The sequence below is a fragment of the Macadamia integrifolia genome, chromosome 14, assembly GCF_013358625.1.
Source record: "Macadamia integrifolia cultivar HAES 741 chromosome 14, SCU_Mint_v3, whole genome shotgun sequence".
Classification (NCBI taxonomy): Eukaryota; Viridiplantae; Streptophyta; class Magnoliopsida; order Proteales; family Proteaceae; genus Macadamia; species Macadamia integrifolia.
The window spans coordinates 27425779-27439672 of record NC_056570.1 but is presented as its reverse complement, the minus strand read 5'-3'; the positions used below and the strand labels follow the sequence as shown (position 1 = coordinate 27439672).

Genomic DNA, 13894 nt, shown 5'->3' with positions numbered 1-13894 from the left:
TCCATCCAACTACAATGTTTCAAACATTACATTAATCCCACTTTGGCGTTGTGGAATTATTTTCCCATTATATATATATATATATATATATATATAGAGAGAGAGAGAGAGAGAGAGAGAGAGAGAGAGAGAGAGAGAGAGAGAGAGAGAGAGGCATGGACTATGGACTATGGAGTCGTCCATTATATTGTTGACAAAGTTACTGAAATAACCCTCAAATTAGATCTAACTACCATTATTAATTTTTTAAAGTTGGCTGACTAGATAAACGCTTCCTTGATATGAAATAGTTTTTTTTTTTTTTTTTGCTAAGCTATGAAATAGTTTATATTAGAAGCCTAGAAGGTGTCCCAAAGGTTCTCATCTGAACCGGATCTCCAATGCAACATGAGAATAAGAAATTAAGAAATGGGACAGGGTTATATGATAGATCTGATCGGGGATGGTCCATGTTACTCGCTTAGAATTGGATGGACAATGACAAAAGAAAGAATAAAATAAAATAAAATAAAATGATGGTTGTTTTCTTGTCTAGCTGAGGTGTTCCTGTCGTAGGTCCATGTGACGGACCCACTCTACCATGAACTATTATAACTTCTCACATATCCTGCCAGTTTCTTATATATTGGAGAAGTCCATAATTCACTGAGGGAAGAGACGTTATCTTCTCTTTTCTTTCTCTCAACATTTGGAGATAACAATACATGGTATAAAAAATCAGATCAATTGTCCAATTCTGATTTGTCAATTTTATATTACAAATAATAAATCAGTTAGAAACTTAAGAAAATCTCAAATTCTTTTCTTGAAATATTTAACATTAGAAGAGATCTATCTATTCGGGATATAATGTCTTGTATTCTGTCATTTACGTTTGTAAACTAATTTCAAAAGAGGTGTTTAGAGAGTATAGGTCCCAAACGAAGTAGTTCTATAACAAGGTTCAAGGTAGTAGGTCCAGAAAAAAAATTTCATGACTGCATGGATAATTTTAGTAACGCATGCTTATATATGTTTCACTATAAATTTTCAGTGAACGCTCATTTTTTGTAATATAAGAGAGATATGAAAACAAATAAATAATATGTCCAATCTAATTCGATCGAATTAAATTAGGTCAATAGAGACTGATCCGATGTCAGAATCTAATAAAAAAAAACTCTATAACGAAACCTAATGACTATCCAATAAACCAAGTTGTTCCAACCAGGAGAGAAAACAAGAGGCAGGGCATGGGAAATTACGAGCATAAAGAATTGGACCACTCCATTAAAAATGTTTTGGGTTTTTTCAGTAGCTCATTCACATGGTCGTCTTTGCGTAGTTTGACCAGCTTTTGTATCAGATAAGAACTGATATGATCCGATTCTCACATTCCAATAATATAATGGTCACCATGGACATATCTTAATATTTTTGTTTATCTCCATTTAGATTAGTATCAGGCACAAAAATAAGCAAATTGATCCACTTGTAGCAGAACAGACAAAAAAAAAAAAAAAAAAAAAAAAAAAAAAGCGCTGTGCGTTTACAATTCCTGACCTGGTCAAATTGGAGTAAGAAACAGTTAAAAGTTTGAAAGATTTTAAACTCATTGACAATAATGCAATTCCTAAACTGGTTAAATTGGAGTGAGAAACAGTTAAAAGTTTGAAAGATTTTAAACTCATTGACAATAATGCAATTCCTAAACTGCCGTTACAGCTGCCACGCCTTTTTTGAGATAGGATTCATTGTATTTGATCGTACGAGTCAGTATTCAACATTTGTTATTAATTTTTTCTCATTATAAGGATATAAATGGGGGTATATTTGAAAACAAAAAGAATAGATGTTGGATGCTGATTCGTAAGACCAGGTGATCCTATGAGCAGCTGATCTATAATGGATCATTTAGATATTAGATATATATTGGATTTGATAAGAGACTCTTTGTTTGTTCGTTATTTTGTTTCACTCTGAAAGAACTCTCAAACTCTATGACCATTTAGGCGGCATCCAGATAAGTGGTCCCACACCCCATCGAGCTAGTAGAAATCCAGATAAAATGGTCCACACCCCATCGGCGGTGTGAGATGGGGTAATGGTGAGCTACCTGCAGGGGAGACTAACAGATTCTATAAAATTGTATACACCCACATATGGAGAGCGTTGATCTTGCCTCTATCCATGAGGGCATATCTGTCATGATTTAGGCATGGAAATTGGATGATGGTTTAGGTATGAATATTGGATTTGCTGTATTATATTAATATTGGTTGAGATCGATATGAATTTGGTATCAAAATTAGGAGTCAAATTGTAAGAAAAAAAACTAATTTTTTTTCTCAAAAACAAATCGGATCAATATCATACTCATATCAACAGACTACAAACTAATAAATAAATCCTTGACATTTGACGCCTTAAAAGGTAAAAGGACAAAGGACAGTTTGGAGACACAGGAACCAAGTCTCCTTTGGTCATGTAAACCCAATTAGCATACCATGCTATAACAAGTAGAGTACTGGATCTCTATTGACATACCTACATACTCTGATGAGCGACATGTGATCATACTTAACCCTACACCAACCCATATAATAACACTCACTTTTTCCAATCAAAAAGTTCTAATTTGCATAAGGATCACCGATAACATCAAATATATTTCTGATTGAGCTGTTTCACTAATAGACGAAGGAAAGTTTGTCTTATTTTATGCTAATTATATGATGACAGGCAAGCATCTTGAGGAAACAACTGGGAGCCCTACTATATGGAATGAACCAAGCTAGGAAGAAAGGATGGGAGATAGACGAAATTTGCAGAGATGCAATGGAGCTAAAGAATCTCATGTCTATCTACAACACCAACTTATGGCCATGGAGCACAGTACCCCTCTTTTTGAAAACTGCAAATTTTTTATTTAAAACCAAATTTTTGTTATAAAACTGAAAATGACCAAGTTTTCTTGGTCAAAGCCTTACGCCCACAGGCTATGAACTTGAAAACTCTCATTACGGATCCTGTTATCCTGATGGACACTTATTTTAATAGGTAATATTTTTTCTCTTCTTCTGACTAAAGAAAAAAAAAGAGGAACAGTAGCTTGGGATGCAACTTAGTTTTGGGCCACCATTAACCGTCCGGGCTTATATAAGGCAACTGTGATTCCATGGTCGCAGTTGTGAAGACTAGTTATAGTCTTTGTTGTCTCTTTTCAGAATCCATTCTGTCTCAGATTTCATTCTGAGCCCAAAATTGAACGTTTAGTATCCATTTAAGTGGACATCTTGAAAGGATGGATTCTGTACTTTGATCAAGTTTTCATATCCCTAACAAAGCTAAGGTCATGCTCCATTATAGCTATCTCTATACAGAACATAAAGTACCTAAACAGAAACTTTGATCTCTAAAGGGTGCTATTTACAAGACCTGCTAGCAATTAAGCTTGTGAATCAATTGGGTTTCAGACCTTAGCCATGGCCCAGAAATAACTCTGCATGTTGCATGTCATATCTTAAATTGTCGTCTTCTTTTGAGCATATTTCTAATTTGGGTCCAGAAACTGAGCCAATTAAATTGCACCATTCTGACACTGTTTAAAGCCTCACAAACCATCCAATTTTCCAAAGATAAGGACTGCTCAAAGATAGGTGAAAAAATTCTGATATGGACTGCTTAAAGACTCAAAGTTCAAGAAATGTGGTTGGAAGAGCCAACACACTCACCACTTATAAAAGCTGAACAAGGACAGAAAGAGCCAAGGAAAACAATGAAACTAGTGACCCACTATCTGTAAATTAGTGATTAGTTATGTTGAATGCCTGTGTCCACACTCCACAGAGTTGCATATCCGGTTGAGAGAGAGAGAGAGAGAGAGAGAGAGAGAGAGTAGGAATGAGCTTAAGCCAATTGGGGAAAAAAATAAGAACCTAAGGTGCAAGAGGGTAAGCCCAAGCCCAACCCAGCAGAACTGGGGTTTAAAGCCCAGCAAAGAGAGAGAAATTGCTTAGGAATGAGCTTAACCCACCTGGTATAAAAAAACACAAGAGGTGGCCGGAAGGGAGGATGGAGGGGATGCAACCTACGTGTAAAAGGATAAGCCCAAGCCCAAGCCCAAGCCCAACCCATCTGAACTGAGATTTGAAGCCCAAGCCAAGCCGTAGCAGGGAATAATGTTGGGCACCCCCTCACTTGGAGAGAGGGACCCACACAGCCTTTGCTTTATGGAAATGAAACACAAACCGCCTGGTGGTTAATTCCTTCATACTTATTAGAACTAAGGATGTGAATTTGAAATTGAAATCGTTAATCAAAAGCGAATCGAGCTATTTATACTGAAATTGTAAAATCTTTTAGTAAATACTTTTAAATCGAATTGACACTGTGAAAACTGAACCGTTTAAATAGTCAAAACCGATCCAATTAATCCGTGTAACGACTAAATGTTTGGTTATTTTAACAAAACATAATGGTTTAATTTAAGAAAGAATTAAGGACCATAGAGGCTATCCAACAGTCTATTCAATAATTTACTTTTATTATGTAGTTATGTAGTTAAATCCTTGTTTGTTCAATGCCTCATTTAATTTGATACGAGGTTGAAGCATTTATCAATAAAAATAAATTTTAGTAAGCATGCAAATAAACTAACAAATTGATTGCTAACCATTTAGAAATCATATGAAATAAACTGCGATAAAAACCGTAAAATCAACACCGTTAAAAAACTATAGAATCGAAACCATTTGTTAAATTATGTAGTAAATAGTACAGTTTTAATTTCAACCAAATAAATATGAACCGAATCAAACCGTAACATATACTCCAAAACCGACCTATTAACATCCTTAATTAAAACCTCTCTCGTTTTGCTTCGTCGGAAGCCGAGCCAATTCCGTGGGTTCCAAGTTCCGCGAGAAGAAAAGAAAAAAAAGTTTCTTTTGGATACTCCGTTTTGGTACACGGTGATAGAGGTAAATGGTGTTATCTGGAAGATAGAAAAAAGGTTAGAAAGGTAACTTTATCTATCTTATTATCTTATACTTGTCATTGTCAGATTTGTGGTTAATTGAGGTGAGAGTATTGATATCCATTTATTTGGTGAATTATTTGGGGTTTATCCAAGATTGGAATATTTCTCTTTTGGGTTGGACACCATCACTGCATAATTTCTAATCCTTCTGGGCTGCAACACTCATAATCATGGCCTAGATATATTTGAAAAGATTTTCATACATTTTTTTTTTTTCATTTTACTTGATCTAAATCAAACTTGAACATCTGGGTCTTGACCTAGCGGTGTGTAGTGTGCTAAGTGAAGTACCTATCTAAGGGTTAGCACTTAATCAACTCTTCTCAAGTGCATTGGTACTTGGTTTGCATCAATTGTAAGATTTTCAAGAGGTGGGTTAACATAGTTTAAGGTGTTGTTTCATTAATGGGAAAGAATCCCTAATTTTATTACAAATTGATCCCTATTTTTATCCCTATAAATAGTTATCACTGACCCATCAAGTTCAAAAGTAAAAAGAAAAGAGAATAGATCAGACCCACACTGATTGTGTTGTACAAGAGATAAATGACTAAACTTATCACTTAAACCTGTCTCTACAGTGTTTACCATACATGCTTATCGAATCTCAATGCTCGTATGTATTTAAAGTTATCACCAATTTTCTCGCCTACCAAGAAATGAGGCCTTATGCTTTGTTGACTTCTCTATGGGTTTATCATTGATCCTTATATAGGTCTACTATGTAACGACGGAAAAACCCTAGACAGAAATTAAAATCAAACCTTCTGTGAAATGAGGTGTGGGGATGGATAGATTTACCATCTTCAGAACACATCTTTCTGATCAAACCCAGAAATGATGAACCCTCGTCAGAGGATCCATCCAACTCAGGATCACAACTTTCAGGAATAATAATTAAGGGCCCATTTGAGATTTTCAGTCAAATATGTTCGTACTTGGTAGTATGGATGTTTTCAGTAAATGTTTGTGACCAGAAGATGGTTTGGCCTTGGGTTTGATGTTGGGGTAACCGCGCAAAAGCCCATCATCTAAAGTAGATTAAATAGTATTCAAAGCCTAGGGAAATCTTACCAAAAAAAAAAAAAAAAGCCTAGGGAAATGATCCAGAATCCAAGGCTTATTTTTTCCTTGTCCTTGTTGATTTGAACCTTACATAAATTTTCAGTAGGAGCTTTAATCGCTAAAGAGTAAAGGAATATTCATTCTTGATGACCTGTGCTAGCTAGCTCCCTTCTCTCAGTAGTCAGTACTCTCTCTCTCTCTCTCTCTCTTTCTCTCTCTCTCTCTCTCTCTCGTTGCCTATCTCTGCCTTCCTTTTTAGCCAATGATGTCGTCTTGTGTGGCTGTGTGCGTTATATTTCTATGGGATCTCTCATCTTATAGAATATAGACCGTGTAATCATCCATTAATATTTGGTGGGGCTTCTTCAGATCTCGCAGCTGCGACTGTTACAGATTTTCTCACTCATATGGGCGTACCTTGCATGTATGCGACGTGTGTCTCTAAACATGGACCACTGATGGTGATGATGATAAAGACTAAAGGGAGGTTTTTCTTTACCGAGTCTGAGTGAAAGAGCTGGGGAGGAGAGGGGACCATGCACCAATTTTATCTCCTCTCATTCTTTTTACATTGTCTTCTCATGTCTTGGATCTTTACTGCTCCCTTACGTAGGTAGATACCTTTCATTTTTACGGATAACTCTTCTGCCTTTGAAAGACTCCAGTCTTTGAAGAGTCCACCTTCTTCAATACTTCAACTCTTTGGGGGTCTTCACTCACTTGAAAACTCCAATGCCTTGAAAAACATACTCTACTTTCTCTGGGAGACTATATTTTCTTCCACTATCTTAGAAGATTCAACTCCAACAATTGATCTAAATAAAAGACATCAAAACCAACATACAAAGGGTCCTATCTCACATTTTCTCTACTTGCTCTTTACAAACCATATTGCATTTCATTGGGTACACTCTCCTAAGCTGCTTGCACAGAGAATCCTCTCCTTTGTATAATATATGGGAGAGAGTTCTCTCAAAAAGTGGCATTGGGAGAACATACCAATGAGTTGTGGCAAAACGATGTCATATATAGCAAAGTCATTTTATGTGAGAAAGAACGATTATATATAAAGGAAAAAAGAAAACTACCTAGATAAAGGGATGTGCAAAATTATCACCTCACCCCACCCCATGTGGACAAAAAAATTCTATTCATATTAATCCGCCTGTTGGTCCCGCACCGCACACTAGTGCAGGGACCCATGACTAGGTAAGATCTCTTGCCCTATACATAAATCTAAGGGTGTTAATCGGTTCGGTTTTGGTTTAAACAGTTTGGTTCGGTTCGATTCACATATATTTTGATTGAAACCATAACCACACAATTTACTAAATGGTTGTACTTTCTTAAACAGCAACCATTTAGTAAATGGTTTCGATTTCGATGATTTTTAAATGGTTTCGATTTCACAGTTTTAAAAGGTTTCACTTTCGGTTTATTTCATACAATTTCTAAACGGTTAGCAATCGGTTTACTAGTTTGTTCACCTGTTTACTAAAATTTGCTTTTGGTGATAAAAGATTAAATCTTGAGAATGTGAAATGCAAACCATTATGTTTTGTTAAAACACCCAAACAACTAAGCAAAAGAAAATATTTTGATAGAAAATAGTCTCAAGCACATCTAACAAGTCAGTAAATAATGCTTACAACAGGATTTTCTTCTTCTCCCCCCCTCCCAAATAATGTGTTATAATATTAAAAAATATATATTTAATATGCCATGGTATAAGCAAAAATTGCATTTTTATCAATATACATTCTACTTAGTGCGTTGGATTAATTTAATCGGCATTCCAAACAATGAGCAAGCTATCTCTAGAATTACTTGCAAGCTTGCAACACTCAATCTTTGAATCAAATGAGATATTAATGATATTTGCAACCACCTTATTTAATCTTTAAATGGGTTAATCGGATCGATTTTGATGGTTTAAACTGTTCGATTTTCACGGTTTCAATTTGGTTTGAAACCATAGGTTAAATGACTCGGTTTGGTTTCAACCCGTTTAGCTAATCATTCTGAAACTTGAAATCATAACCAAACCATTTACTAAACAGTTTTGCGATTTTGGTGTAAATGGCTCGATTCTATTTCTGTAAACAATTTCGGTTTCAAATTCATTTCCTTACATAAATCCACCTTCAAATTCCCTTCTTGATGAGAGAGAGAGAGAGAGAGAGAGAGAGAGAGAGAGAGAGAGAGAGTTTGCTACTTATAGGGACACCATCAACTGCACCAGATTGGAATAACCTCCATATATGGATCAAAATCTTGAGAAAGAAGAGAGTTTTAATGCGATGGTAAATGGCGTGAAAGCTACAATTGCTGCTTTAGATGCGGCCGCCATGCATTCTGTCGGAGTCCTTAGTCTGAAAACTTAATGGGTAATGAAGAGACAAGAAAGACGTACGTGAGAGGTATACGCAGAAACACAAATATGAGTAGAGAGTATAAGTTGGACGTACGAGTGTCGGTGAGCAGGTGATGACTGGCAAACGGTACCATACAAATATAAATTGGACGTACAAGTATGTCGTCGTCGGTGGCTTCTTTGTTTGCAATATGTGGCGAAGCAAACCAAGGACGATAGATGATAATACACTCCTGCACATTGGGACTCTCTCTCTCTCTCACACGGAGTTTCTGATAACTTTCTTTTACCACAATGAGTCAATGACGCACTCCTTTCTAATGCTTACTTTTGTTTCGTGCATCTTTTTAGTTCCTCTACAGCATTCCCTTTTTCAAATTTAATTCCATTCAACTATGTTATGATTGATAAATATATGGCACCAAACGTCCAATCTAATGAGTTATTTTCAAATAATAGGATTTTTTTTTTGTACAAATAATAGACTTAATTCACTCGCACTTTGATGGTTAAGAATTTGCCAACTATAATTAATTGATGACATCTACATATTTGAATAAATTGAATATATACTTATGATTTTACAATTTTAAAAGAGTATACTCAACACATAAATTTAAAGGGTGCAACTTCTTGTCACCAAAGTGGTGAACTAAAGTAAAGGGAACATCGTCATCGGTGATTCGATGCATTTTTGTATGAAAAACAGTTAATAATATACTTTGACTTGTTGGGGTAGGATGTCTTATATTGTGTCTCATGGGTTTTTGGTGTTATTTTTATAAATTGTTGCAAGGGATGACTATTAGGGTTACTAGGAATTCTTTGTAAATTACATGGAGGTATGAGGAAGAGAGCTTGTAATACTTTCTCAATTGTTAGTATGGACATAGGCACCTTTTCGAATCATGTAAATATTTGTGTTGCGGTTGTATGTGATAATTTCTTCTTTCCATTTATTGTGTTTATAGGTTTGAGTTTCTAAATGACTTTCATCAAGTATGATATGAAGAAGGTTTACACTTTTGGGTGATCTATATACATCTAATCAAAATCACATTAAAAAACACAAATGACCCACATCTTCATCATAAATTTACTCTTATAGAATCTATCAATCTCTAAATACTTTTCGACAAAAAAATTTCCTTCACCCATGGTGAAGGGTTTACCGACAGATCTACCATCATCATTACTTCTCTCATGTGTTGGAGGTCCGAAAATAATGTTATTCACTCTTTCTCTATGCCCATCCAAGTGCAATGATGCCATTGGTGAGAAGTGATTTCATCATCTTCACCACGACTTAAGGAACACTTGGTTCGTACTTTTTTTATTGTCTTATTGCAGTCAGATTAATAACGACCTCTTCCCCCACCTATTATTAGTATAAATCTCTAATTATCTATATTATATAATTTTGAAAAAAGAAAGAACATTACCTAGTTGCATGACCAATGTACCAGCGCCTAAACCAACAGAAATGCGTGCACAGACATGCAACCGGAGGGGCAGGGGTACCCTTTTATGGCATCCTGTCTCTGGGCCTAGAGGGCACAATTGGTTAGGGTTCATTCCCCCAATTTTGAATTACACCTTGTGTTTGGTCCATGCGTCAAAGGGCATCCGGCATTGTCCATTAAAGAAAGTGCAATAATTTGAAGGTGTTCACCTCTAATTGGCATTTACCGTTTTGATAGATGTCAAATTGTTCATGTGGCCTCAAGATCCATTTTAATTATAAGCCTATCAAAAGTTATTAACACTACATGAGCACGTCGATAGAAGATCTCTTCCCCAATAAAATTTTAGTTTTATTTTATTATGAGAAATATTTTAGATGAAAACAGTTACATCATTCACCATTGACACTTCAATTATTTGAGTCCTCAGGTCATAACTTAGGTAGATTATTAGCACCAAAGAAATATAAAAATCAAAGTATAGATTAAATATATGATTAAAAGGTACCATACAGAACAAGATTGAACAAGATTAGGTATTTATACATAAATTAAAATGTGGGTGGTAACCACTAGCATATAAGTTCCACAGAGATAGAGCCTTCCCTTCCTCATCCGGGCATCAGTGATTAATTTTTTTGAAAATTAGATCCAAAAAAAAAAATTAAAAATTAAAACAAAAATAAAACAAAGGATCAATTTTCTTGGAATGATAATTTCACTAGAACAGTAGTATAATTTGGATTATCTCCTGACCCACATCTCTACTGCCAAAAATAAATTTCTAAGCAATTTCTCCTTGAAGTTCATTAGCAAGAACCTTGTAATAATTCCAAGTAGCCAGCCAAACAGTAACAACAAAAAACCATTGTTCTAACAAAGAAAAGCATAGCCTAAGCTTTTGTTAGAAATTGATAGATCAGGTTAGTCTGGTTAATGAATTACTGCAAAGAATTTCAAGATGTTGTCATCTGTCAGCCATATGCATGAATCATATGTTTTCTCTCCTTGTAGGTTTGCTAATTTGTTTGTATTCATAACTTCATGTTGAAGCCAAGTCTGATAAAACCAAACTTCGTTTGGCTTAGCTGGGAAATTGAAACCCTTGGATATAACTGATGTCAATGGATCTAAAGTTGTTGGGACAGAAGCAAAAGGCCTGATAAGATGTTAGTGCCTGAAGATTACTGTTGTGAACATTATTTTCCTCTCTGGATGCACTTTCTTTTTCTTCTTTGGGGTTGTGTTTGGTATACCTTTTTGAAGTAAAATTTGGGTCTACAAGGTATTCTAAAACCCGGATATTCTTTATTTTCTAGTTTAAAATATGTTTTAGACGGAGAATCTATTGCGAAAATGCATACCAAACAAAACCTTAATCTCACAAGCTTCACTCTTACTCCACCCCTTGTTGAACTATGGCAGCAGCTAGGGAACAAAGAGTGTTGTGGTTGCTAAGCTTTGTTCTCTCCATATTTAAATGTCTTCAGCTCTTCAGCCCTTAAGTTAGTTCAACACTACTGAAAACATAAAATAAATATGAAAATGTTTGTGGAAGAGGTTACCTTACTTGGTCTAAATGTGCAAAACTTCTATTTTATGATTCTTGACTGTGCCATGAGCTCTTACCCTCAACTAGTTTAAGTTAATATTTGAATAAATCAATGGCCAATCAAGAGACAACGAAACTATGTACGTAGATAGAGCTTACCTTAAAACAGATTTGATAAAAAATAAAATAAAATAATCATATTCAAAACTAAAAAAGATGTCACACAGATGTGACAGTTTTCTGATCTTTTTTTCTTAGTTTTTTTTTTATTATTAAATTTATATACATAGTACCATGATACATAGGTGCATGTTTAATTTGTTACAGAGAATTAAGGGTCAACTTAAACTATATGATATATATTTGATTTAGTGGTATTTTACAGTTATTGCTAATGAGATCATTTCAGTGCCCCATGTATCTTAAATTTTAATGGCCCATATATCCTTGTGTGCATTTATCTATGTGCTTTTTTTTTTTTTTGGTAAAAACATTTATCTATGTGCTAAGGGATAGCTACTATAATCATATGTAAAATTAACAAGTTTCTGATCATAGAAGACAGCTAAGACATACTGTCCTTGAGAAGGATAAAAAAGATAGTCATAAGAGTGAATGGCTCTTTGACCCAAGACAGCGTAAAGTATATACCTTGAACCTGTTAACATTTATGATCCAAGTGGATGTTGACCACATAAGATGCTATCTTCCCAGCATACTGAGGAGCTTGGCCAATTACTTAATGACAGTAGGACATAGTCAAATACTATATAGATCATTAGAGACTTAAGGATCGTATGGAGACCAACTATTATTGCATTCAAAATTTTTTTTTTCCTGGTTTGAAACAGTACTATAGTTAATAACCCCAGTGACCCAAAGAAATTATAATAGAATTTAGATACAAGAAAAGAAACCCTTCAATAAGGTTTTGATGAAGTGCTATGAGTCTCTGACTCTGCAATTTATTGGATATCCAATCCCTCCCCTCACCACCCAAAAAGAAAAAATAATAATAATAATGACAAAAATAAAGTAAAGCAAGCTACAAGTCTTTACCTAAAAACACAGATTTCTTGAATGAATGAAGTATCACCTTCTTTAGAAATGAAGATCTCTAAAAGGGCAGATCTTCAAAAGGGCCTATCAAATGCACGAGATTTTCGCCACTGTGGGGTTTAGGAAAGATCATAATGTATGCAGTTTTAAGCTTGCGTTGCAGAAAGGCTATTTTCCAACTTAAATCTTGACCACTCAGTTACAGTAGAAGAACCTTACCATTGCACTGAGGTTACCAAGAAATAAAGATCTTTATCCTATCCTATCATAATATATTTGAAGATGTGTTATGATATCTTAAACTTTGCGCTTAGGGAAAACATCCCCAAGCCACCCCACCTTCCCCAAAAGAAAACAAAAATCACTAGAAATAATGGGTACCAATGCAACTAAGGCCATGATCGAATTCGGTACTCTCTTATGAAACTTTTTCATGCTATTATTAAAGAGCAGAAAAATGGGCTCACTGAATCTGAGAGAGAGAGAGAGAGAGAGAGCTTTTCCCAAAGGACCAGTTTACAAAGATGACTTTAAAGGATGGTCCACCCTACATGAATGAGTGATGGATTGATGGGTAGTAAGTGTTAAAGCAACACAGCCATGGGAGTGACAATATGACATGTAAGTTCTCAACAAAATTTGCTATTAAAGTTTCCAGGGAGAGCATTTCAAGTTTCAAAACTCACTCGCATTCAGAGACAATTAGACAAAACACTTGGAACAATACCCATAAGCACATAAAAGTATTCAACATAAACATTAAAAATCCCCACACAAAACCCTAAAACTTCACAATCCTCAGTTGGGTTTTTATGTAAGATATCAACATCCGTACACTGATGTAGCCCACCAAAAAAACAAAAAGAAAAGGGGTTGATGAAATAAAAAGGATCAACAGGAAATTATTTTCCCTTACCTTTGCATAGCAACCCACTTCTTGCTCGTCCCAGTAGCTTCTTTAGTTTTCCTACACAAGAATGAAAACCCACCAAATTTGTAACTTGAAGAAGAAGAAGAAGAAGAAGAAAGAGGTCATCAAGGGGATCAAAGAATATTGACTTCACCTTTGTTCAAATAAAGAGTTTGGGCTCCAAAGAGGTTTAAGGAGTTCTTCCATTCATACTTCTTCATAGAGCCGTTTATTGCCGATGCAGCATCATCAAGATTCTCACCTCAGAGATCGATTGGAGACACAGAGAATGAATTAATACATCTCAGGCCGATCGACTATTGCATGTGAATCTTGATGATGCTACACCAGCAAACAGCGACTGTTATTCCATGTGCAGGCTTCGATAAACAATTGGAAGAAACGAAATCAAAGAAACGAAAAAGAGAAAGTAAAAAAAAAAAAAAAAATC

The 13894-nt window shown here is 35.2% G+C and overlaps 1 long non-coding RNA gene across 1 annotated transcript; it reads right to left on the bottom strand.

Annotated features, from left to right (window-relative positions):
* Positions 1–13159: 13159 nt before the first annotated feature.
* Positions 13160–13858, bottom strand: LOC122062143. The gene is made up of 2 exons (XR_006134808.1): positions 13598–13858; positions 13160–13500 (listed from the first exon to the last, which is right to left on the bottom strand). It is a non-coding gene; the product is annotated as an uncharacterized LOC122062143 (long non-coding RNA).
* Positions 13859–13894: the final 36 nt, after the last annotated feature.